At 41.3% G+C, this 22,185-nt stretch overlaps 1 protein-coding gene across 1 annotated transcript in view; it reads right to left on the bottom strand.

Annotated features, from left to right (window-relative positions):
- Positions 1-19,893, bottom strand: part of ikzf2 (IKAROS family zinc finger 2) — a 188,007-nt gene extending 168,114 nt beyond the window's left edge. Inside the window, exons 1-2 of the mRNA XM_039755344.1 lie at positions 19,808-19,893; positions 7,589-7,669 (exon numbers count right to left, since the gene is read on the bottom strand). The gene's annotated coding sequence lies outside the window, so the exon portion shown is untranslated. The remainder of the gene's footprint in view (positions 1-7,588; positions 7,670-19,807) is intronic.
- Between the last annotated feature and the right edge of the window lie 2,292 nt (positions 19,894-22,185).

Raw genomic sequence — 22,185 nt, 5'->3', positions numbered from 1 at the left:
CAGCTCTTCCGGGAGAATCCCAAGGCGTTCCCAGGCCAGCCGGGACACATAGTCCCTTCAGCGTGTCCTGGGTCTTCCCCGGGGCCTCCTCCCGGTTGGACGTGCCCAGAACACCTCACCAGGGAGGCGTCCAGGAGGCATCCTGATCAGATGCCCGAGCCACCTCATCTGACTCCTCTCGATGCGGAGGAGCATTTTTAATATTCTTGGGGAAATGTCTCAGGTAAAGCACCACTTCCGGTTAGCAGAAATAGCTCAGAAGTTGATAGAAATCTGTTTTGTTCCTCATACTTGTATGCAAAATTTGTTTGACCGAAGTGAAAGCGTACTCAAGTTATCGTGTTTACACACACACACACACAGACAAGTCAAGGTTGGGGAGTATGCACTTATACAGTGTGTTGCTGCACCCACCACATGACAAAACAGCTCGGGATCCCGGTTGGAAACTCCTCAGGCAGACACGCACTCCAGTCCCACCCACCGGGAGTGCCCCCTGTCTGCTGCAGCCAGTGTTACGTGGGAAACCCCTTGGCCTGGTCCAGCTACTTGGATCCCCACCAATGAGGATCCTATGAGCTGTATCACCCTCAGGGAAACGTGCCACATGGCCGTAGTGAACTGATGCTCCCTCACAATGCAGATCATGTGCATCATTCGGGATTCCATGAGCAAACCAACGGTACCCGAGGATTCTCCGGAGAGACACACATGAAGAAGTCCAGTCTTCATCTCAGGTCACTGGATAGTGTCCATGTCTCACAACCATATAGCGGGACAGGGAGCACCAGGACTCGAAACACTTGAACCTTCATCATTTTGCAGAGATATCAGGAGCGTCACACATTCCTTACTAAGAACCTCATGACCCCCCCCATGCTCTCCCAATCTGTCTACTGATTTCATAGGAAGAGTCACCAGCATCATGAATGTCACTGCCGAGGTAAGTAAACCTCTCGACGAGGTCGACACTCTCTCCGCAGACAGACACTCTGCTGTGTCCAAAAGGTCATTAAAGGCCTGGATGTTGGTTTTTTATCAGGACACTCACAAGCCCAGACACTCAGGCCCCTCACTCAGTCTCTCGAGACCCCCCATCAGAGCCTCCATCGACTCCACGAAGATCACATCATCGTCAGCAAAGTCAAGATGCGTGAATCTTTCTTCACCAACAGATGCCCCCCACAGCCGCTGGACGCCACGACCTTGCCCAACACCCGACCCATACAAGCATTGAACAGAGCAGGAGCAGAACACACCCCTGGCGAACCCCAGAATCAACTGGGAAAAACGCAGAGGTTCTGCCTCCACTCTGCACAGCACTCACAGTACCAGTGTTCAGGCCAGCCATGATATCCAGCAACCTCGAGGGGATCCCACTAACCCTCAGGATGTCCCACAGGGCAGCTCGATCAACTGAGTCGAGTGCTTTATGAAAATCGATAAAGCCTGCAAAGAATCTTCGCTGATATTCACATTTGTGCTCAATGAGAATCCTCAGTGCCAGAATTCGAGTTATGGTAGACTTCTTAGGCGTAAAAACCAGACTGTTCTGGTTGCTGGTAGGTGAGCAAGTGATCGCAGATCCTATTGAGGACAACCCTAGCAAGGACCTTACCCAGCCCCGACAGCAGTGTTATCCCCCTGTAGTTGCCACAATCCAGGCGATAACTCTTCCCTTTCCAGATAGGGACGACAAGTCCCGTTTTCCAGTCAGTTGGGATGATGCCCGTCTCCCAAATGGAAGTAAAGATTGCTTGCAATGCAAGGAGGACAGCTTTACCACCAGCCTGGAGAAGTTCTGCCCGGATACCACAGATCCCTGCAGCCTTTCCTCCCCTCAGCTGGTTCACCACCTGTGCAATCTCAGTGAGATTGGGGGGTTCACAGCTAATTGGAGGCTCAGCCTCAAGAACCGTGGACCCAGAGATATCCAACGTCCTAGCCGGAGGATCAGCTTTGAACAGCTGCTCAAAGTAGCCAGCCCAGCGGGTCACAGCTGCAGTGTCCTCTGTAAGGACCGTTCCATCAGCCGCCCTGACTGTGACTCTCCAAGGAACAGATTCAGATGTGCGTAATGCTTCGATTCCTCTGTAAGCTGGACGTGGGCTGGTAGACCTCAGATGGTGCGTCACTTGCTCACAGATTCCTCTAACAAACGCCTCTTTATCTGCCCTCTGAGCCCTCGCAGCCGTCCTTCTCAGTTCCCGGTACAGACCAGAGTTGCCATTGAGCCGTGCGCTGCGACTCCTCTCGATGATATGCAGGGTTCCCTGCGAGATGAAACACCTCCTTCTGGGAACACCGGTAACACCAACACAACCCTCAGCAACCTTCAGGGTCTTGTCGCGGAAGGTCTCCCACATCACATTAGGATCGGCAGTCACACCCAAATCCGTAAGTTACTCACAACAAGTCATCCATCCATCCATTATCCAACCCACTATATCCTAACAACAGGGTCATGGGGGTCTGCTGGAGCCAATAACAATTAAAATTAATTCAAAAGAGTTTAGCAGCAAAAACAGGTCACCAATTAATGAAAGGGTTAGAATGAAAACCTGCAGCCACTGGAGCCGTCTGGAAGACTGGAGTTGGGGATCCCTGCATTACTCTCTCTGCTTTTGCTTATTATTGCCCAATAAAAGTATCACTGCTCACTGAGGTGGAAACTTTATTCAAGAAAGTGTTTGCCGGCTGGTTATTGCCGTCCCTACGTGGTCTCTAGGCCTATAGGGTGGTCCAAATCTAATTATGCAATTTTCATTGCACTGTAACTTATTACGTTTATTATATAGAAAATCACCCAAAAAATCCCGGACCATGGAGAATTGTGTGAACTGACGACATGAAGAACCGTCTTTGCGCCGAACTGGAATCGTCCCTGCATACATCAAAGTCATCCAGATGATCTGGATCTGCATAATTAGATGTAGACCACCCTGTATATGCACAATATAACAATTTTAAACACAGTGAATACAACTCATGGACACAGGGAGCCAAAGCCAGCCCTAGCAGCAATGAAGATAAATAACATGCAGCACCTCACTGTGGTCTATGTATTTAAAAAGCCAAACACCAACTCATGCTTTTCAATCATCTTTCCCTGGAATGGCTCGTAGTGTTCTTTTATCTTCACTGTGTAGATTAGACCACCAAACTGACCTGCCACAAGTTGGACTTCATAGACAGAATCAATTGTAATCCCAGATGGGTGATCTACATGGAACTAATTCTGAGACTTCTTCAACTAATTGGCTGCACCAGTGATGGTTTAGGGGTTGTCATATTAAAGGGGGTGAATACTTATGCAATAAAGTACATTGTGTTTCACATGTGTAATTAAATTATTATCACTTCATAGAGATCTGTCTTCACTTTGACATTGAAGAGACTTTTACTATTGGTCGATGTCAAAAACCTCTGTGATATAAAAATAAAGCCTAAAAAAGTCCAAGGGGTGCAGTTTTTCACAGGTACTGCTGTAGAGGTGCTACAGGAATGGGGACGTCTTAATGTATTTTGTGCGGAGTCACGTCTTTTGTAGCGTTGTCTATTGTGTCTGTTTAAATGTTTTCCCCAGGAAACAAAGGGGGAAGGAGAACGCTGCAGGACCGTAACCCTTCGAGGTAATTTTCCTTGTCCAACCATCAATTCCATCCGGGTTATCGCCATATAAACAAGAGGATTAAAGAAAACGAGACAGACAGTTACTACTCGGACATTTACACCAAAGATCAATGCAAGAAAGCCTATACGGAATTTGCACCCTTTTTTCACGTGCTGCTTGCCGACACCAGGCATTCAACTGCAGCCATTCATCGCTATGCCAACCCCAGGGTTCTTGTTCATTCCGTTACGCCGAGGATATCACGGTGAGACTATGTTTTTGTTGTTTGGGGAAGGAGCAAAAAAATCATTACATTTGTGTGATATTTACCGGACGAGATCACTTCCATTAATCAACTTCAGTTTAATCTTTTGGACTTTCATGTGTGTTTCGTGTTTTCCGTGTGTTGTATCTGTTTTGTGTTCAGTGTAGGGAAAAGGGAGGGTTTTGTATTGTATATTTATTGGTGCAACTTTTATTACAACATTCCGCCGTTCACTTTTGTGGGTTGTGTGATATGTTGGGGCGGGTTATCCATCCATCCATTTTCTAACCCGCTGAATCTGAATACAGGGTCACGGGGGTCTGCTGGAGCCAATCCCAGCCAACACAGGGCACAAGGCAGGAACTAATCCTGGGCAGGGTGCCAACCCACCGCAGGACACACACAAACACACCAAGCACACACTAGGGCCAATTTAGAATCGCCAATCCACCTAACCTGCATGTCTTTGGATTGTGGGAGGAAACCGGAGCGCCCGGAGGAAACCCACGCAGACACGGGGAGAACATGCAAACTCCACGTAGGGAGGACCTGGGAAGCGAACCCGGGTCTCCTAACTGCGAGGCAGCAGCGCTACCACTGCGCCATCGTGCCGCCCTGGGGCGGGTTATATATATATATATAATACGGCGGAGGGCCAGAACACCTCTCACTTGTATGGACTGGGGGAGCAAGCCTGGTCAGGACAGTACCTCCCCCAGAAAGCTAGATGGCTGACCCCCTGGGTTGCAGCGGTGCCTAGGACTCCTGCAGGGCTTCATGGGAGTTGGAGTTTGGTGAAGCCCTGTTGGGATCCATGGGCACCACCAGGAAGTGCTACAGCAGCTCCTGAGCCCATATGGAAAATTCTTTCATCACACCAGGAAGTGCTGCCGGAAGTAGGTCATCAAGCACCTGGAGCACATCCGGGTAACGTATAAAAGGAGCCAGCTGACACTACTCAAGGAGCCAGAGACAGGAGGAGGAGGATGATGACGCTTGCTGGGGGAGACTGGAAGAGAAAGAGAAATGAAAGAAAGAAAAGGAGAAGAAGTGTGTTGTGCTTTGGGACTGTGTTTGACTTGTGGGAAACAGGGAAGGCGTTTCCCACAAGGAGAAGAAAAATAAAAACACCTGTGTTTTTATCAGTGTGCCTCTTATATAGTCTTTTCACTAATATATATTCACTTTATTATTTTACATACTGTTTTCCTATTTGCTTATTTTGATTGCCAACTGGGGAAGTAATTTGGAAGAAGTGTGGCTGTCTACTCTAACGTTCTCTCAGGTTGCCAGGCCACGGGTCTTGGCGGTGTAGTTGCCGGTCCAGACGAGTGGGTCAGCCATTACACTGCATGTAGAGTTTTACTGAAGAAGGGTAGGATATGTTCATATTTAGAACACATTTGGAGTGGTACGGAGTCTATAAGTGATGCAGTGGAGAAAATACAATGTGATTGTGCCATCTGAAGTGAATGGTGGCAAATTAATGGGTAAAGAGAGGGGCACTCTAGATAGGGCTTTTGACAGATAATAAGATGAGAGTAAAGCTCATGTTCAGGTAATACCGATTCTGCATAAAGAAGTGGAAAGGACTACATGGAGCAACTTGCCACCAAGGATAAACCTACTGTGGTGAGTGGCTGGGGCTGCTACCCAGCCGGGACGCCGAGAAGGACCGGAGGAGGGATTATGCCTCCTCCAGACCACGAGGGGGCGACCACCCTGGCGGCTTTGGGGAACACGGGAACAGAGCTTAGAAGCTCAACCCTATAGGGGCCCGTGGTCACCACCAGGGGGTGCCCGGATACCTGAGGAGCCCTGGCCCTCAGCACTTCCGCCACACCCAGAAGTGCTGGGGGGAAGAAGACCAGGGACACCCGGAGTGCTTCCTGGTGCAGAGCCGGAAGTTCCGCCACACCTGGCAGGTTATCAGGAGGCAGCTGGAGCTCGTTCGGGTGTGTATAAAAGGGGCCGCCTCCTTCCATTCGATGGCTGGAGTCAGGAGCGTAGCTGGGCAGAGCTTGGTGGAGAGGAGTGGAGGCGGTGACGAAGGCATTGTGTTAGAGAGGCCTGGACTTTGGGGGAGTGCTGGGGTTGTGTGTGCACTAATTGTAAATAATGCACAATAAACGTGTGTTGGGTTTTATACCTACGGTGTCTGCCTGTCTGTTTCAGGGCTGCATGCCATGCTACATAATGGTCATTAGACAAGTTCTATGCAAGATGCAGAAAACAGGAAGATATGGAAAAGGATGATCTGCTGTATGGAGGAATATTTCGGACAAAATGAAATAAATAAATAAATGCGTAAATAAATAAAAGTACTGTGAAATGTGAGCATAAATAAATAAATGTGTCATGAAATGACAGCCTTAATAAATAAATATGTCATGAAATGAGAGCATAAATAAATAAATGTGTCACGAAATATGTTTTTCGTTGCTTATTTATTTATTTCATTTTGTCCGTAACATTCCTGCAAACCGTCATGAAATACGGCTTGAAATAAAACTGTCACTTTCACTCGTCAAAGTTGAGAGGGTGGGCTCTAACACGCCCTCTAGTTACTGATTGGTGAATCGATAGCACAAGAATTAATTAGAAAAATGCTTACTACTGCCGATGAAATGGATTCTGCCGAAGATATTACGTATTTCAGAGAGATTATTGAAGATTTATCGGAAGAAATTACAATGTTGGCGGCCCTTTTAGACTCCGATATAGATGAAACTGTTTTTGAAGTTATCGAAGAACAGGTGGAACGGACTCGACTACACTCCAGTTCAGGTGATGCAGTATCCTGCTCTGGACGTCCATCCTTTGACATTCCAGCTGAGTCAATAGAACACCTTCTGTTATGCGGTTTAAAAGTACAACAGATTGCAGATCTGTATGATGTATCAGAGAAGACGATCACAAGACGAATGAGCCAGTTTGATATACGGTAAGCTGCAACGGCTCTATTAGTGCAGGTACTTTGACATGGAATGCCCAAAGCAGCTCCACCTAATATTTTGAACTGAACAACTTTACCACTGATCAGAGCTGTACAGTTGTTTGAAAAAGTAGCTGCGAATATGCAACTGACTTTCTACTCGTAAAACAAGGGTCAAATACTCAGTTCTAAAAGGGCCGCCAACATTGTAATTTCTTCCGATAAATCTTCAATTCTCTCTCTGAAATACGTAATATCTTCGGCAGAATCCATTTCATCGGCAGTAGTAAGCATTTTTCTAATTAATTCTTGTGCTATCGATTCACCAATCAGTAACTAGAGGGCGTGTTAGAGCCCACCCTCTCAACTTTGATGAGTGAAACTGACAGTTTTATTTCAAGCCGTATTTCATGACGGTTTGCAGGAATGTTACGGACAAAATGAAATAAATAAATAAGCAACGAAAAACATATTTCGTGACACATTTATTTATTTATGCTCTCATTTCATGACATATTTATTTATTAAGGCTCTCATTTCATGACACATTTATTTATTTATGCTCACATTTCACAGTACTTTTATTTATTTACGCATTTATTTATTTATTTCATTTTGTCCGAAATATTCCTCCATACTGCTGTGGCAACCCCTAATGGGAGCAACTGAAAGAAGAAAAAGAAGACAAGTTGTATGCAGATGCATGCTTTTGTTGTTTAAGCTTTTAGTAACTTAAATTTTAAAAAAAATGTATTAAAACATAACATATTCAAACCTGCTTCATCCAGTTCAGAATTGTGATGGTGCAGGTGTATCCAAGCAGGACTCAGTGCTGGATGTGGCTTTGTACAATTTCCTGCAAAATAAAAGAAAAAAAACCAAAAATGATATTTGATGCAAGTTGCAAAAAAAAATTTCCAGGTTCTTACATATACAAGTGTCTATAAGAAGTATTCACCCCCTTGGAGATTTTCATGGATGGCATGGTGGCACAGTGGCAGTGCTGCTGCCTCTCAATAAGGAGACTGTGCTCTGGATGCTTCCTGTGTCTACGTGGAGCTCCACTGGGTGCTCTGGTTTCCTCCCACTGTCCGAAGACATGCAGGTTAGGTGGTCTGGTGATGCTAAATGGGGCCTTGTGTGTGCTCACCCTGTGGCGGACTGGTGCTCAGTCCAGGAATTGTTTCTGCCTCCAGCTTCCCTACAACTCTGCCCTGGTTAAGCAAGTTAAGAAAACAGGATGAATGAATGAATCTTGTTATAAAACAATGAATCACGTGAAGATTTCATTTGGCTTAAGAAGAATCTGGACAAGATACTGGGCCAGCTTAGCTATTAGCTAAACAAACAGGCTTGATGGACTGAATGGCCTCCTCTCACTTGTCAGATTTCTTATATTTTTATGTTTTAAGTCTACCTGTGTGGCGCGCCCCCCCCTAGAGTAGCAAAAAAGGGGGCGCAAAGATGTGAAAAAAAGAAAATATGAAAAAAACAATTTATTGAAACCGAAACAAATTAACTTAAAACTACATTCTGATACTAGAAAAATAAATATAGAGTTAGAAAAATGTCAATAAAAGTTAAGTAGGTATAATAAAACTTGTAGCGGTGTATTGGCAGCAAAAAATATAGGAATAAATTTTATTAGGGTTTAAAAAAACCTTATGGGGAGGCACGATTAAAACTGTTATGAAAACTCGGGTCGCAAATACTTAAAGGTTGAGAAACGTTGACCTACAGTATAAAATGAATAGATTGCCATTAACACAGTGCTGCTTATTGATGGACTGAATGGTCTCCTCTCCATCCATCCATCCATTTTCCAACCCGCTGAATCCAAATACAGGGTCACGGGGTTCTGCTGGAGCCAATCCCAGCCAACACAGGGCACAAGGCAGGAACCAATCCTGGGCAGGGTGCCAACCCACCGCAGTGGTCTCCTCTCTTTTGTCAAATTTCTTATGTTCTCAGTAGACCAGTTACAGCCTTGCTAACTCTTTTCCATTTCAATATAACCAGAAATGATTTAATCTTATATATAAACGTCAACGCGTGTGTGCGTGCGTGTGTGTCTATCTGGCCCGGAAGCGAGAGGTGGAGTCGGGGTAAGGGCTCCGCCTCCGAGGAAACAGAAAACTCACTTAGCTGCTAATAACACAAGCGAGGCCAACACATCAGCAAAACGAAACCTCTGAAGAAAGACAAAGTCACTTAGCCGCTAATACAGAAGCGAGGTGAACACATCGAAAAGACGACATCCCTTTTACTTTTCCTCCCACCGCTAATGCACAAGTGGGGCGAGCACGCCGGCAAAGCGAAACCTCCAAAGAAAGAGACCCTCGCTTAGCTGCTAATGCACATGCGATGTGAGCACGTCAGCAAAACGAAACCTACTAGGAGAGAGACGCCCAGAGTAGTTCCTTTCAATTACCTGACATCTCTACATTTCAATTTTTTTCTGACGATTTCAATAGTTTCTGGGACCCCATGCTTTTTACAGCCCGGGCTAGTTTTTAATAACGCCTTTCTTCCCACAACCAAAACACATGCAGGTTAGGTGGACTGTTGATACTAAATTGGCTCTAGTGTGTGTGTATGTGTGCTCACCCAGCAATAGACTTATTGTTTTATATTTGTAATTCATTTAGATCAGTGGTCTCAGACTCCGGTCCTGGAGGGCCCCAGTGGCTGCAGGTTTTCATTCAAACCCTTTTCTTAATCAGTGACCTACGTCTGCTGCTAATTAACTTCTTTTGAATTAATTTTAATTGACTTGTTCTTAAAGATTCAGACCCGTCAATTGTTTATTTTTCCTTAGTTAGCAGTCAAACAAAAATGAGATGTAAAATGAGCCAAAACAAACTGTGTCCATCATACAATTTATGAAAATACAGAAAGATGGAGGTCTCAGGAATGCTGATCTGCTCAGGTCCCCAGTGCTTTTAGAAAAGAGAAAATCAATAATTTTGGAAAATGTCTGCTATTGCACAATGAGAGTAGCAACAAGCCATGGAATTAAAGAACGGGTTAAATTAACAACAAGAATTGGCTTCGAATTGGAGTGAAATTGGTTGGAGTTTGAGACCCTGACTTAGTTGGTCTTCTGTTGGCACACTCACTTCACGTTTCATTTCTGTTTAAGGAAAGAAATGAAGCAATTCAGAGGAACAATGAAGAAATTCAGGGGAACAAATCTTAAAAAAAAACAAGTCAATTAAAATGAAGGGAAAAGGAGTTAATTAGCAGCAAAAACGGGTCACCAGATAAGAAAAAGGTTCGCCACAGCCACTAGGGCCCGCCAGGACTGGAATTTGAGATCACTGATTTAGACCACTCTGCAGAGTTGTGTTTTCACTTTTGACATTAAAGAGTCAGTGTTAGAAAAGCAAAATTCAGTTTATAGTGATTCAACGCTGTAGAACAATAAAATGTGAAAACTTTCAAGGGGGGAAGGGGCTTTTTATAGGCAATGTATCTGTAAAAAAAACTGCATTCACATTTGCAACTGAAAGCAAAATAAACATGAAAAATTAAGAGAAATCTTTTAAGGCTCTCTGCTACATTCTACTTTCTAACCATAGCACAAGTATCAAAAGGCCACTGCAATGTGCAAGTACAAGTTTTCAGTTTTCATGCTGCCTTTGGATACAAATGCCCACCCCCCTGCAATCACTTGTAGCACCTTTAAAGTTGAGAAGTTTCCACCTTCAGCTGCTAGCTTGGGGCGTGGATTGTTTGATGTTAGAGGAAAACCGTTATGAACCCCCTACTCACCCACCAGTCTACAGGGAGCTCTTTCTTAGTGTGGTTTCATTGTTTAGGGTTTTTCCATACAACTGTACATAAAAGAAAACCATACTAAAAGCCACCTGGCAGGAGTCATGTTCACTTGCCATATAAACATTCTCTTTCTTTTAATCTTCAAGAAGACCTTTGATACTGAATTTGCTTTGCACTTATCTAAAGCTTGAAGAAAAGAAAAACAGATCTGTAAAGATCAAAATGATAATTGTGGAAATTACAAATGCACCTGCTATTCCAGACACCTAGCAATAATGTTAAGTAACCTTTTAATTCATATTAAAATTAGTCATTTATTAAAATTACAAGCCTTACAAAACAACCACTATACTGTAGACTGTGCAACAGAAACGTTTAGAAAATGATTGTTTGTAAGTCAGACATGTAATGCAATAAATAAATTCACTGCATGGTCAAATAAATTGATCACACAATAAATAATTAAATAAATTCTGTAAGGATAAATAATCGATCACACAATATCTGAACTCATTGCATGCCTAAATAATCAATTACACAATAAATAAACTCTTTGTATGGTCAAATAATTAAATAAATTCTGTAAGGTTAAATAATCGATCACACAATATCTAAACTCATTACATGGTTAAATAATTAAATAAATTCTGTAAGGTTAAATAATCGATCAGACAATAAATAAACTCTTTGTATGGTCAAATAATTAAATAAATTCTGTAAGGTTAAATAATCGATCACACAATATCTAAACTCTTTGTATGGTCAAATAATTAAATAAATTCTGTAAGGTTAAATAATCGATCACACAATATCTAAACTCTTTGTATGTTCAAATAATTAAATAAATTCTGTAAGGTTAAATAATCGATTTCACAATATCTAAACTCATTACATGGTTAAATAATAGATCACACAATAAATAAACTCTTTTTAGGGTCAAATAATTAAAAAAATTATGTAAGGTTAAATAATCAATCAAGCAATAAATAAACTCTTTGTAAGGTCAAATAATTAAATAAACTCTTTAAGGTTAAATAATCGATCACACTATCTAAACTCATTACATAGTTAAATAATTGATCACACAATAAGAAACGCTTTGTAAGGTCAAATAATTAAATAAATTATGTAAGGTAAATATTCGATCACACAATAAATAAACTCATTGTAAGGTGAAATAATCAATTCCACAGTTCACATTGGTGAAACATAATGTTTCAAATTTGGAAATGACAAGTCGTCAAGTGTACCGCACTGCATAATACTGTGCTTGACAGTTTAAAACTAAAAGAATCGAATTTTTAAAATCAAAGAATATGAACCGCAAGTTAATAACGAGCTCTACATTCTACAATAAAGTTGTTAAGTAGTCACGCAAAGCAATCAATGCTTAATTTGATTGAGTTTTAAAGAAAAGTCTAAACATTTTGCAGATTTTCAGCAAAAGCAGTCGTCCTAATTTGTTTTTTGCTTTGATTGCCAATGGCTGATCATCGTCCTCATAACAGCCATGAATTAACGTATCTCACAGGATCAACGCGTGTGAGTGGAAGGCCAACCAATCGGACGAATGTAGTACATACCGGAACCATTTAACAAAGCGTCCTTGAACAAACTTGGACAGCACATAATTGGTTATAGAATCATTAAATATGTAGTTGATGTCATGACCAGTTCTCGTGGCCGAGGTCTCGGTACACTGTATGAGTGTGTACTGTCACAAAAAATGCCCTGCAAATAGCAGATGTTGTTGGTGTTATCTGGACTCTTAACATTTTCTCCTTGGATTGGATCATGGTGAGCTCCACTTTCTAAAATTCACTCACTCTTCCAGACACTTTTTAGGATACTAAAATATGGAAAAAATGTAAAAAAGACGCTTGAATGAACGCTTGAATGAACACTTGTGCCTCCTACATGAAAAGGTTCTTTTGCACGCCTCACCCAACAACTGTCTGGCTTTACTCACACAAACAACAACCAGGGAAACTCCTAGGAATTACCCTGAGTCTCCATCTGGGAAATTTGCCAGGGCGACTTTCCTGATATTCTGGACCTACCTTTGTTTACACATGAATTTAACTCAAGAATTTACTGGTAAATTCATAATATAACTTGCATGTGTGAAAAGCAGTTAATAATTACTGGATCATTCAGCAAGTGTGTCCTAAGCCAAGAAAAAGAGTGAAAGAGTGTATACAAAACCTATAAAAAGTAAGCGTTACGAAGCGTTCACATTTTTATTGTTACAGAACATTGAAAAAAAAACAGTGGATCTAAATAAACAACAAATATAAAACAAAAAATTCTGTTAGCGCATAAATGTTATTATGTAGCCCTTCCCTGAGTGGATCCTCTTCGTTACAACGTCTCATTCCCTGATTGGTCACCCTTTCCTACAGAAGGAAATCGTATTCTCACACAACAGACATAGAGGAGTTATTTTCTATGGCGCTTGTTGTGTTACTTACCGGTAGGCATCTAAACCGAGTTTTGTAGAGATTGGATGCTAGATACATTCATAAGAGGCAAATAATTAACCTGTTTTTCAATAAACCCTCTGGTTGGCGGTATAACCTCCCTATCAGCGAATTTCCTGTCGCTGTGCGTATGCCTGGTATTGGTAAACATCAACATCATTTCTCTCTATTGTATAAAAAAATCCTTCGACGCGACAAGACTTTTTGGAGACAAGACATTTTGGAAGAGAGATTTTTTCAAGTTCTGTGAGATGAGAATTTTGCCCTCTTCTGAAACATTTTCAAACAAGACCACAGTTTCCTCAACTCTCATTCGTGTGAATGCTTTTGTCAGACACAGTTCCTGCGCTCTCAGCTCTTATACATTTTAACGTTACCCTCACTTTAAGTTCCCAATTAATGAAGACGTATTATGTCCAAATCTTATTGAAAAATTTCATCACGAATGGTTATCAACATAAAAAACGAGTACACGCACAATCCTAGCACCAAGAAATGAGGAAGACAAACGAATTAAGGGCAAAAATGTCGATCGGTTACACATCAAATTAGTTAAATGCATCCAGAAATGTTGAAAGGTTACACAGGAAATTGCTTAAATTCGTATCAATAGACTATGCTGAAACAGTTGGTGGTGATCATGCAGAAGATGAAAACAACAACTTACATTATCCCAAAGAATATCTACAACCGTTAACAGCATCCAGTCTTACAACGCACGAATTACTGTAGAAAGAAGAATGCATCTAAGAAAGGTAATGTAGTACATCTTTCACGGATAACATTAGACAACAAAGGAGATCTTGATATGCCCTTCATATTAAAACGTTAACAGTTTCCAGTTAGCTTTTGCAAAGACAATTAACAAATCTTAGAGTCAAACATTTGAAAAAGTTGTTTTATTTAATAGAGAGAAAGAAAGAAACTTCAATCACGGGCAGTTATATGTTGCGTTGATGCATATGTAAAAATTCCCATGAAAATAAAAATCTGTTAAAATTGTACATCCGCATCCCCATATGCGAGCAACAGAACCGCAAACAGGGTAGTGTGTAGTGCAGGCCAGGGGGTTGGCAAGCAAAGCAAGCAGGGGGCAAAGCCCCCTAGTATATATATATATATATATATATATATATATACATTGTCACGCATGCGCAACTAGGAGACCGCGGATGGATCTTAAAACACATCGAAGGACGTCACGGGAATGGCGGGGTAATAACCTTGTTTCTTTGTTTTCCAGGACTAAAGACGCTCCGCCATAAGACCTTGCCCGCAGTACGTTCACTTCCGCCCTTCCTCCGCCATCTTCTCTGACGTCAGCAGTCCCATCATCCATCACGCCTCCTTCCCAGCATTCCTGCACTTCCGGCTCCTCCCATATAAAAATGGCCGCTGACGCCTAGTATGGCGTCGCGCATGAATGTATTTTTCTTGTGTTTTGACCCTGCATTTTTTTGTTAAAGAGTCTGGAGTGTCGACAATATAAGGGGCCGGAAAACCCCAAACCTTTTTGTTGTCTCCTATTGAGTCTTTTACAATATATATATATAAATATATATAATTTGCTTGGACATTCTGGTTGATTTTACGACTTCTCTCATCGTGCCAAGTATCATAGTTCACTTGTGGTACTGATTTATTTGAGAGATCCAAGAGAGGCGCAGTGGGCCGAGAGGAGAGGAGAGGGGCGGGGTGGTGCCCTCCTCACTGATGCGCCAGCCTCAGGGAGTACCTTACCTCTGCTTAGCTAGTGAACGAGAGAACTACTTAACAGATTTAGATCAGGCTTTTTTCTAGAATTTGCTTGAACATTCTGGTTGATTTTGTGACTTCTAAGAATCATAGTTCGCTTGCAGGAGCGATGTATTTGTGCTAATCTAAGACAGAGGCTGTGGGCTGAGGGGAAGGGGAAGTGTGACATCAAGAATAAGGAGCTGGGCAGGGCCCTCCTCACTGTCTTGTTTTACTAATACGCGTCCAGAGACACGGGGGATGGCTAGTCTTTCTATATATATATATAAAATCCAACGTCTGTCTGTATGTCTGTCCGCTTTTCACGAGAGAAATACTTAACGGATTTAGATTGGGTTTTTTTCTAGAATTTGTTTGAACATTCTGAGTACAGAGAAATTTGCCATTTTTGCCCACCAATCTATTAAAAATAAATTTTGCGACTTCTCTCATCATGCTAATTCTGAATTTTGCAACTTCTCTCATCATCACAGTTTGCTTGCAAGAGCAATATCTTTGTGCCAATCCGAGACAGAGGCTGCGAGCCGAGGGGAGAGGGAAGCTTGACGTCAGGAGTGGGCAGTCGATCTACCGCTGCATTTTTGGAGTGTACCGCACCTCTGCTTAGCTAACGATACCTTTTAGTTAATTGATTTTTAAAGTTTGTCCTGTTTCACTAATATGCGAAGCCACAGGGGACAGCTAGTAGTCTAGAAATTAAATGTTATGTACACAATACTTTGAATGTTGTCACACCTTTATCAAAAATTCATGATGAGCTTTTGTAAAAAGATAAAGTTTTCATCTTGATACAACTAAAGTACCATCTACTGTATCTAACTATCTAAAAAAATATTGAATTTCTTCTGCTGAATCCTTTTACAAATCAGGAATAAAACAAACTTTGATCACTAGGACGGCATTCTTTCACTTAAGAAATATAGCAACAATTAGATCCCTTATAACTTTACAAGAGGCTGAAAAATGAGTTCACACTTTTGTTTTCAGTCGAGTAGATGACTGAAACGCACTCCTCTCAGGACCACCCAAAAAAGACATCAATCGATTGCAACAAGTGCAGAATGGAGCTGCTAGAATCTTAACTAGGAAAAGAAAATCTGAGCACATCACCCCAGTCTTAGCGTCACTACACTGGTTACCGGTGCCATTTAGAATTGGCTTTAAAATACTGCTGATGGTTTACAAAGCCTTCAGTAATCTTACTCCATCCTATATCTCAGAATGCCTTTCACCTCACACCCCAAATCATAACTTTAGATCTTCAAATGAGGGTTTGCTTAGAATTCCAAGAGAACTTAAAAGAAGTGGCGAGGCAGGCGGCCTTCTGCTGTTAGGCACCTCAAATCTGGAATAGCTGACCGACAGAAATTCGCCAGGCCAATACGATGGAGCACTTTAAAAAACTGATAAAAACTCATTACTTTAACACGGCTTTCTTATAGATTCATTTTAGTGTAACCCTGATATTCTGTATATACAGTAATCCCTCGCTATATCGCGCTTCGACTTTCGCGGCTTCACTCTATCGCGGATTTTAAATGTAAGCACATCTAAATATATATCACAGATTTTTCGCTGGTTCGCGGATTTCTGCAGACAGTGGGTCTTTTAATTTATGCTACACGCTTCCTCAGTTTGTTTGCCCTGTTGATTTCATACAAGGGACGCTATTGGCGGATGGCTTAGAAGCTACCCAATCAGAGCACGTATTACATATTAACTAAAACTCCTCAATGCTATAAGATATGCATCCCGCGCGGAGCTTGATTGTTTGCTTGTCTCTGCCTCTCTCTCACCCTCTCTGACATTCTCTGCGCCTGACGGAGGGGCTGTTTGCTTAAAAGATACTGACGCTCCTCTAAAAAAATGCCGCTTTATTGCGGTGCTCGGCATATTTAAAAGCACAAAAGCACACGTATTGATTTTTTGATTGTTGCTTTAATCTCGCTCTCTCTCTCTGACGTTCTCTGCGCCTGACGGAGGAGATGTGAGCAGAGGGGCTGTATGCTTAGAAGATACTAACGCTCCTCTAAAAATGCGCGCAAACTTAAAAGCACAAGTATTGATTTTTTGATTGTTTGCTTTTCTTTGAGAGCGCTCTCTCTCTCGCTCTGAAATTCTCTGCTCCTGAAGAGAAGAAGATCTATTTGCATTCTTTTAATTGTGAGAAAGAACTGTCATCTCTGTCTTGTCATGGAGGACAGTTTAAACTTTTGACTAAAGGGTGTTATTTCATGTCTAGAGGGCTCTAATAATGTTAACAGTGTGGGAGAGTTTATAAGGGCTTAAAATATATAAAAATAACCATACAAACATATGGTTTCTACTTATGATTTTGTCTATCGGGGGTTCTGGAACGCAACCCCCGCGATCGAGGAGGGATTACTGTACATTTTTTTCATGCGCCACAATCCGTGCTAACCCTTACTTTCTTTGCTGTTCTTTTTCCGGTTTTCTATGGTGGCAATCTGCGCCACCACCACCTGATCAAAGCACTGTGCTGTCCCTCCATTGATGGATTGAAGGCCAGAGGTCCACATGACCATCATCGTCGTCTAATTCTTCCACATGAAGCCTGAAAACCATGAGGACTAATTGAGATCATTTATGTCAGGTAGAATGCCTAGTGGGGGCCTGGTGGTTTCGTGGCCTTGGAACCCCTGCAGATTTTGTTTTTTTTTTTTTCTCCAGCCGTCTGGAGTTTTTTTTTTGTTTTTGTTTTTTTCTGTCTCCCTGGCCATCACTTTATTCTTTGTTACTTAGTATTGCCTAATCTTATTGTTATATTTTTCTTTTTTTCTTTCTTCATCTTGTAAAGAACTTTGAGCTACATCATTTGTATGAAAATGTGCTGTAGAAATAAATGTTATTGTTGTTTGTTATTCACTTCTTTTCACAAACAGAGTAAAATCAAAAGAAAGTAACAAGGTCATGTTTTAGTAGCCATTGTCAGGGTCAAACAGGTTTGACGTTCAAATTCCTTGGCCCTGTCTTGGATATTTCCACAGGTGATTCCTGTCCTTAACTTGTCTCTTATGCGTCACCACTTCCATTTTCAGTGGATTCGGGGCAGTTGTCTCAGCTTCACTACAATAATCAGCCAATTTGCGGTATATATGGAAATCGCTCGAGTACATATGACGGCATTTAGGGGACTCTGAAAGAACAAGGAATGAGATTCCTTGGTTTGATGAGACAAAAACTCAACTTTCTGGGCTAAAGTCCAAGCATAAAGTCTGGCGAAGACCAGGCAGTGCTCCTCACCCACCTATTGCCATCCCTACGATGAAGCACGGTAGTGGCAGCATCATGCTGTGGAGGTAACAGGGAGATGGAGACTGCGCAGAATTGAGAGAAGGATGACTACAGCCAAATACAGAGAGGTCCTTGAAGAAAACCTACTCCAGAATGCATGACACCTCAGACAAGGGTGAGGTTTCAACTTTCGGCATGACAATGACCCAAAGCATACAGCACGGATGACATAAGAGTGGCTTAAGGTTGACCTTGAGTGGCCCGGCCAAAGACCAGACTTCAAACCTATAGAATATGCTTAGTGTGGCGCGTGACCACAGTCACTGCCCGGCTGAGATGCCAGCGGGATGGAAGGACCAGGGGATAGAGCATCGGTAAGGCAATACCTTCCCTGGGACGCTAGAGGGCAGCCCTCCTGGGCGGCTGTGGCACGCTGGGAGTTGGAGTTTGGCACAGCCCTGTTGGGTTCCATGGGGGCTATCAGGGGGAGCTGACAGCCCTACTTTGGGCTTTCACCTGATTAATGAGCCACCTGGAACACTCGCAGGGCCAACATAAAAGGCCTCACTAAACGCGGGGTGGCAGAGTTGGGAGGAGTTGGACGAAGCTTGCCTGGAGGAGTGGAGGAGAAAGAACAAAGAGAGGAAGAGAAAGATGAGAAGAAGAAGAAGTGTGCTGTGAACTGTGCTGTGGCTGTGGGAAATGGAAAAAAATAAACCGTTTGTGTGGGACTGGAACCTGTCTGTGTGCCTGTCTGTGTCGGGTTGGGGCAGCAGGTGCACCCCCTGGTGGTCCACATTAGTCAGGCCTGAAGATGGCAGTTTACAGTTGATTTCTACAAGATTGAACAGTGCTTGAGTGGATCTACCACAAGGAATGGGACAAACTGACCAAATCCAGGTGTGCCAAGTTTGCTGAGACGTATTCAAGAAATCTCAAATGCTGTAATTGTGGCCAATTCATTTTTTTTTTTTTACTATTTAATTTAATATTGTTTCTTTGTATCAGTATACTGCTGCTGGATTATGTGAATTTCCCCTTGGGATTAATAAAGTATCTATCTATTTATCTATCTATCTATCTATCTATCATATAGCACCTTTCATATCTATCTATCTATCAATGAGGCTTTTACAAGGTACTGAAATTAGGGTCTCAATAATGATATAAATGAGAGATTTCAGTTATGGATTTGTCATAAATTTGCAAACCTTTCTGTAAATGTTTTCACATGGTCACTATTGAGTACAGAGAAATTTACCATTTTTGCCCACCAATCTATTAAAAATGAAATCTTCATCACAATAAAGTGAAGGAGTATACGAACTTTCAGAATGATCACCTTAATCATCTACGCCACCACTGCAGTGCAATCTTTAAGTCAGTTGTTGCTGCAGTTCTCTCCATATTCCCAAACCACCTCAGCCTCTTTTGCCACTCTTTTGTGATTTATCACCTCAATACTTTCCCCGAGCTCTCCAAATATCTTCATCCATCTCAATGAAACTCCACACAACCGCAGCAGGATCATTCACGTCTCAGCCGTTTCCGTTTTTTGCTTCATGTTCTGATCTCAACCCGTTTTACTCTTTTGTATTATAATAAGGGTGCAACTTTTCACCACAACATAATGGGTCCTGCTTACTCATCTCCCTGGCAGCACTGGGCAGAACTGGGTGCCAGCCTATCACAGGACCCATCAATACACAAATACTCAGACTGACCTTTGTGTATCATAAAATGTTGACTTCAGGAAGGACATCAATTCTTCAGATCGTCAACGAGAGATGCAAATCAATAACCGCCAAACGCCACCTGCACAAAGTTAATCATATGTATCAAAATTAGTTCATAAAGTCACCCTAAATATATCTTGGATTGAATATGGAGAAAAAATGGTAAGCAGAGAGATACAAAAGAATTGAATGTATTAAGTAATGGGTGAGTGACTGTCAATACAGTACAGCGGGGTCTCTAACTCCAGTACTGCAGCTGCAGGTTTTCATTCTAACCCTTTTCTTAACCAGTGCCCAGTTTTTGCAGTTAATTAATTAAATAATTAATTTTCCTTGAATTTTAATTGACATGTTTTTTAAGATTTAGTCCTCTGAATCGCTTCACTTTTTTTGTAAACAACACCCAAATATAAATGGGATGTTAAGTGAGCTGACAGATGACCAGATAACTCAGGGCCTCAAACTCTAATCACTTTCATTCCAACCGGTTTCTTAATCAGAAGTGGATTCTTGTTGTTAATTAAATCTGTTATTTAATTCCATGGCCGGTTGGTACTCTCGTCCCATCACAGCACACATCTCCATAAACTGTTGATTTTCTTTTTTCTTCTTTTTTCTAAGAACACCATCAAAATGTTTTGTGGACAGGAGCGGATCAACGTTACTGAGTCCTTCACCTTTCTTTATTTTCCGATATTGTATGATGGATGCAGGTCAGCTGGTCACGTGTTCGCTCGTTTTGCATCTCTTTATTGTTTTGGTTGCTAGTTACGGAAAAAAAGAAATAATTAAGGGGCATGACTCTTAAATAGCAAGTCAATTAAAATTAGGGCAGAAAGAGTTAATTAACAGCAAAAATTGGTCACTAATAAAAAAAAAACAGAATGAAAACCTGAAGTCACCATCGCACTCCAGGACCAGGAGTTGGAGACCCCCACAGTAAACTCACATTATTCAATCACATTTTGCAGAGAAGCTGGAAAGTAACAATAAAGAAAAAATAATAATTCTGTAAAACAAGAATAACACCTTGGAAAAGCACGGCACAAGATAATCTAAATGTCTTTACAGAAACATAATCAGAAAAAAAAAAATCAGAGTTGAGGTACTTAGAGCTGTACTTGCTCTCACCAACACACTTTGCTTGCATTTCCAGATCCGGATTTTTAAACTATTCACACATTTTAATAGTAATGCTGCCATCAAGAGGACAAAATGAACAATGAACATGAACATTACAGCACCACCAGCTAACTGCACATCTACAGAGGTGAGGAAATTTCAAATAAAAAAACAGAAAATAACCGGTTAATTTCTGGAATGAAGCCATCGGTGTATTTTTTATATGCTGTTACTTGCCCAGGTTGTTTTCTGTTTTGTTATACAGCACATTTCTAAAATTCTCTGGAATATTCAAGCCAACATTTTCCATTAAGGCAATGGGTCTCAAGCTCTGTCCTGAGAAATTTTGCTTCTCGTAGATTTTGTTCCATCCAACTCCTGTTTCTAATTGGACTCCTTCCCTAATTAAGCGGTCATTTCCCATTTTCAGGGTCAAAGTAGAAATTACCCAACTATATTTGGTAAATTACTATGAGAATGTACCAAGCATTTATGTATGTTACATGTGGATTATTTAGAGGTTTTTTGTAATTTTTATCATGGTTTTTACTTTTTGAAACAATTCTGGTTATTTAATCCATTATTTACTTATGAGCACATTAGTGAATTGTTTGTCTGGGTGTCTGCTCTACTCATTTTTAACTGTCATTATTAGGAAGCAAATAAGGGAACAAACTATATAGAAATAAAGGCAAATTAAGATAGATAGATAGATAGATAGATAGATAGATAGATAGATAGATAGATAGATAGATAGATAGATAGATAGATATGAAAGGCACTATCTATCTATGTATTTCATAAGGCACCATGTATTTCATAGGCATGACATAATTATCATGATAGATAGATAGATAGATAGATAGATAGATAGATAGATAGATAGATAGATAGATAGATCAATGCCTACATGACAGGCAGATGCACAGACCACCATGAAAGCATTGTATAAGGAGTATATAAGCATGTTAGGCAGAAGTTTAAACAGACCTTTATTTACACATACAAGTCAATTACTATACATTCATAATAACACAGACTAGTCTATAATATATAGTACTTTAATAGGCAGGTATAACAAATAATATATGATGTTGACACTTAGTTATGAAAGTGACTATATAAGATAGATAGATAGATAGATAGATAGATAGATAGATAGATAGATAGATAGATAGATAGATAGGATATGAAAGGCACTATATGAGAGATAGACATCAAAAGTGAATTAAACATTTAAAGCT

This window comes from Polypterus senegalus, chromosome 6, assembly GCF_016835505.1.
Source record: "Polypterus senegalus isolate Bchr_013 chromosome 6, ASM1683550v1, whole genome shotgun sequence".
In the NCBI taxonomy this organism is placed as follows: domain Eukaryota; kingdom Metazoa; phylum Chordata; class Cladistia; order Polypteriformes; family Polypteridae; genus Polypterus; species Polypterus senegalus.
This window is presented reverse-complemented; position numbering and strand designations above follow the sequence as displayed.